This window comes from Octopus bimaculoides, chromosome 25 (genome assembly GCF_001194135.2).
Source record: "Octopus bimaculoides isolate UCB-OBI-ISO-001 chromosome 25, ASM119413v2, whole genome shotgun sequence".
In the NCBI taxonomy this organism is placed as follows: domain Eukaryota; kingdom Metazoa; phylum Mollusca; class Cephalopoda; order Octopoda; family Octopodidae; genus Octopus; species Octopus bimaculoides.
The window spans coordinates 62,996-68,600 of NC_069005.1; the positions used below are offsets into that span (position 1 = coordinate 62,996).

At 35.6% G+C, this 5,605-nt stretch overlaps 1 protein-coding gene across 3 annotated transcripts in view; it reads right to left on the minus strand.

Annotated features, from left to right (window-relative positions):
• The window catches only part of LOC106871701 (G-protein coupled receptor dmsr-1), a 159,976-nt gene that overhangs the window by 5,822 nt on the left and 148,549 nt on the right, over window positions 1-5,605 (minus strand). The window contains exon 1 of one of the 3 annotated variants that reach the window (XM_052976692.1): window positions 3,709-3,798. The exons of the other annotated variants lie outside the window; for them this stretch is intronic. The gene's annotated coding sequence lies outside the window, so the exon portion shown is untranslated. Of the gene's footprint in view, window positions 1-3,708; window positions 3,799-5,605 lie in introns of those variants that run through there. 3 annotated transcript variants of the gene reach the window in all.

Consider the following 5,605-nt stretch of genomic DNA (forward strand, 5'->3'; position numbering starts at 1 on the left):
ATAGAAAATACGTATTCGTCTTTATATATTTAATCCTTTATATTGAACACTCAATATTTCATCTATTCAATAAGACATATTCCATATATTCAATAAGACATTCAATACTTTATTTCATTGTACCATCCATTTTTATATTACATATTGTATATTCCATATTCTATATCCCACATTAATTTTACAAGAATATAAATAAAACATAAAGAACAGACAGAGTTGGAACTCTTTTAAACAAAATAATATATTCCTCTATACACAATTATACAAAACCCCTTTTTTTGTATTTATTTTTACTCACACACACACACACACACATATATATATATATATATATATATATACGTGTGTGTGTGTGTGTGTGTGTGTATGTGTAATTATGAAGCTCGCTTTTCAAACACATAGTTCTAGTTCCCAGTGCAACACCGTGAACAACCAGCTGTCTTGAGACTTAATCTGGTAGATGGAAACTGTTTGGAAGCCCATCGTATATGCGAGTGTGCGCGTGAGTATGCTTGTGTGTGTGTGTGTGTGTGTGTGTGTGTGTGTGTGTGTTTGCATCTATGTTGTGTACCACACTGCTTGACAACAAGTGTTGATTTGTTTACTTTCCCGTAACGAAGCGGTTCGACATAAGACACCGATAGAGTAAGTACAAAACTTAAAAATGTGTTATAAAAGCGATTTGTTTGACTAAACAGTTTCAAGGACAGAACTCCAGCATGGTCGCAGTCTAGCGACTGAAACAAAAGACTGTATACACACACACATATTTAATACACGTGTGTGTATGTATGTAGTCTTAATGTCAGTTTTAATTTATTATCCTTCAGACAACGTTTTCTACGACAGACTTAATTTCAGTAAACACATGCCAAGAAAATAGTTATAAACTTCACCGGAAAATCTTATTACTCCCATGCTTGATATCTTTCCTTGTTGCTTTTTTTTTTTGCTTTATTTTCATATCAAGTCTCTACATATCCTAAGCACATATAAATGTACTTCTCGATAGAAAATATTAAAATTATTGTCGTGCTGCGATGATGTTTTAATAATTTCTAAACAGTTGTCAACCGAACAATTATAATATGCAAATTAGCACACAATTACTGTCATTAAAACATGGAGTTTTCTATGAAGCTATTGTGTTGACGACATGGTGACATTGAATAAATAAACGGGCATCTGTTGAAACCTAAATTGCAATTACATACACACCACACCAAAAATCCAAGGTAACTTCATCCATTTATCTTTTCCAAAGAAAAATATAAAATTGAAACATGAGCATTCATCAGTACAGTAAGTTCAAGCAAAAATTAAAAGCTATGGTAGTCTTTTCTAATATAGGTATAACGTCTGAAATTTTTGTGCGGAAGAGTTAGTCGATTACATAGATCCCAATGTGTAACTGGTACTTTATTTTATTGGTTCCGAAAAAGTGAAAGGCAAAGTTGGCTTCGGTTGGATTTCTACTATAGAAAATGAAGAAGGTAAAGATAGTGCCAATTATTTTTGGGTCCTTGGGGTTTGTACCAGAAGGCATCAAGCGGAATATAAAGGAAATCGGAATAAGGTACCCAATAGAGTTGTTACGGAAGCTTTGCCTCCTTAGCACGTCCAGAAAACTGAGGTAAGTATTAAATAGTTGAAAAGAACAGATACCATGGTCCCGTAGGATGCAGGTAGCAAGCCCGCTACCTATGCAAGACTCCAACGAAACCTGAGTTAAAGAACAATATTATTGATGATGATTATGAAGGCGTACATGGGTAATAGAATGAGGGAAGCTCCATGAAATATGAGTGTACATGGTATCGTTAAAGCGAACTGAAATAATTATATAGAACAACTATTTCAATTCAAACACATCACCCTTAAACCCTTAAACCCTTAAACCGATCGGAATATGATATAACTATCAGATGCACTTCAAGGAAAAAACCGTTTGCGAAGAGAGATGAAGTTCAAAGTAAACACGCTGTGTCTAGAAAAACTATTTAAAAGTAAACACATGCAGACTGATTGATGCAATAATGGATCAAGAAAAGCTAAAGCCGAAATATATATTCTCTCGTTGTATAAGGGAACAATATATAAGCAAACTAGGAAGCTGGTTTATACAAAAGAATGTGGTTTTAGATAAGGAAACAAAGCAAAGAACAAATGTAAAAGCAAAACGAAAGGGAAAATGATAAAATCATACTTGAAAAGCAAATGAAAAAAAATCAAGAGAAAGAACAAAACCCCTTCCTCCGCCATAGTCAGTGTATTCAGGGAGAAAGTGGACTAATATGCAATGGAACAATGGTTGAAAAGCTCCAGAATAAATAGATGAATCCCTAAGCATAAGATCAATGCCTGGTCCAAACATTTACTACTTAATGGAGTAACAAGAAGTTAATGTTACTACACAGACTTCAGCCTACAAAAAACAACTTAAAGAATAGACCATATCATTATTATTATTATTATTATTATTATTATTATTATTATTATTATTACCGATCATTTCCCCGTTGTTCAGGTTGAATATATGTCAATGAGATGGATAGTTGTTAGAAAGATTTGCCACACAAATTATTTGAGATCTTTAGTTTTATACTTTGGTACACATAAGTATACCAATCTCGGTATTCCGAAATGAAGACGATCCCACAAATCAACCACAACCACCATCACAAATGCCATCCCCACCATGAAACTAAATATCTATTATTCTTTGATTTCTGATCGATCTATCGATGAATTGCGAATGCTGAAGTATCACATGGAAAGGGAGAAATTACAGTCAGTCGTCACTCGCAACCGTGTATGGATTAGTAAGATGTATCACACTTTCTTATTTCTTTATTGCCCACAAGGGGCTAAACATAGAGGGGACAAACAAGGACAGACAAAGGGATTAAGTCGATTACATCGACCCAGTGCGTAACTGGTACTTAATTTATCGACCCCGAGAGGATGAAAGGCAAAGTCGACCTTGGCGGAATTTGAACTCAGAACGTAACGGCAGACGAAATACCACTAAGCATTTCGTCCGGTGTGCGAACGTTTCTGCCACTTTCAGTAATTGTTTTAGATGTGAATATAGTCAAAGCAGACACAGGCACCCTTGCGACCCGTCACTCTTGATCAAGTGGAGCATCCAGGATATGCCTGCTGGAGGAGAGAGGCCTGCGCCAACCCCGTAGCTGATACTCATTTACAACTCAGTAGACTGGAACAACACGAAATAAATCGCCTTGTCCAAGGATAGAACTCGCCGGCCTGTCTAAGAAATGAACCCACGAACTTATGATCGTCAACCGGTCACAGTACCCAATAGGACATTTGCCTTTCCTTCACAGAAAGTTAGCCATACGGTTTCTAAATACAAGCACGTAGATATTGAAATAAACAATAAATTATAATATAACCCTTTCTACTAAAGAGAGAGAGAGAGAGAGAGAGAAAGAAAGAAAGATGATGATGAAGAAACCTATTACAAAACTGGACTAATTCGTTTATGAATGGGGCTCCGTGAAAATGAGAGGTAGACTTAACCTGGGCCGGATGTGAGCCGAGAGCAAAGGGAAATATAACGCAAAGTGTTTTATCCGACGCTTCATTTCTGCATCCTTTATCTATGAAACATCATTTACTCCAAGATATACATATCCATTTTCAAAACGTTCCCACAGATTCGAATGTGAAAAGGTTAATTACTTTTGTTTTCTGCCATTCGAGATGAACTTCTTTCAAGCAAATGTGTATTCATAACACACTCGATTAATTATCGTAAGGCGACTTTTAAGGGACACCCGGTGTTTTGTCGTTATTGTGTTCTTAGCCAAAACCATCCAGGACTAATGAATCTAAATACTATCATCGTAATGTTTGGCACTTTTCTTATTAAACGATAAGCTACAAGTGTAATCTGTTCATTAATTACAGAACGCACTGACTTCATATTATAATTTTAATAAGTGGAAGATTATAACAGAGCTGCTGGGCGAATTTATTCTAATGAAGTGCAATGCTGCGAGTAAAATGTTTCTTTTTATCCAATGAACCCGTCCAAATTTTTTTTAATTAGTATTCTTCAGAAATTTCTTGACTAATTGCGCTTAAAATAATTAATGATTTATATTAATATCTCATCTACACAACGTACATTATTTAAATCAATATACCGACTTGAACGATGTCTATAACATAATGTATGTATATCGTTATTTTATATAATTAAACGTAAAACGATTCGAGCTGTAATAATTTTTTTCTCAGAGAAAATTCTCAGTAAATTTATGTCCACAGAAGAAGTTTCTTTGAGAGGTTTCGAAGACAACATTTTGAAGTTAGGTTCATTCTACGTCTGCGTATACATTATGAATATACACACACTTTGAATTATTTTCACACAAAAACCTACATGGGTGAGTCGTTCTGAAGGAATTATATCGTTTGCTACCTACGTCACTATACCTACCAACATTCAGAGTCGCTTCTCTCCTAGCATTCGTTTAATTTTTAATTACTTAATCAATATGGAAATTGTGTCCATTCTCCTCCTCCCACTAATATTATCTATGCTAGCTACAAGAATTAACATAGTGTACGTATTCGACCTCCCGTAGGAGTCTTTCCATTAGCATACACACACACACAAACACACATATATATGTGTGTGTGTATGTATGTATGCATATATATATATTTGTGTCTGTGTTTGTCCCCCTACAATCGCTTGAAAACCCATGTTGTGTGTACGTCCCCGTAACTTAGTGATTCTACAAAAGAGACCAACAGAATAAGTACTAGGCTTACAAAGAATAAGTCTTGGGGTCGACTTGTTCGACTAAAGGCGGTACTACAGCATGGCCACGGTCAAATGACTGAAACAAATAAAAGAATGTGTGTGTGTGTGTGTGTGTGTGTTGGCACGTAGATGAAGATGGTTTATAATATAAACTAGAGTTATCATTTACTATGTTAGTGTGTTTGCTTGTCCTTTAGTCGACAGACTTTCAATATATATTACTTTAGATTATGTGTAGGACACCGCGTCCACATGATAGATGATAGTTATGCAGTGGAAAGTCTTTCATTATCAAAACGATACAAAACTAAATTATATTCAGATATGTGCTAAAAGTAAAACGATATTAGTTGATGACTAATATCATTTTCAATGGCAACAACTACAGACGCGGTTCACCTTCCAGAATACCGCCATTTGATTTCCGTGACTTGCTTAAGTATTATTGCGTAAATCGCTATAACTGAGATATTAAAGTGAGCGTCAGCATACTTAATATCAGCAAACAGTAACAGAAATACTGACAAAATGAATTCGGCTGACGAATATCTCGCCTCTAAAGTTTCATACACAGAAATGTGTGCGTGCGTGTGTATATTTTTGCGTGTGCGTGCGTGTGTATATATTTGCGTGTGCGTGTGTGTGCTGCTACCATTAGTATTGAGTTTCTTCCCTACCAACAGATGTTCTATTTTACATTCTTAAACTTGCTTTAAAGTAATAACGTGAATTCTCCCACCTCACATACACACACACACACACACGCACGCGCACACACACGCGCACACACACACACACACATAT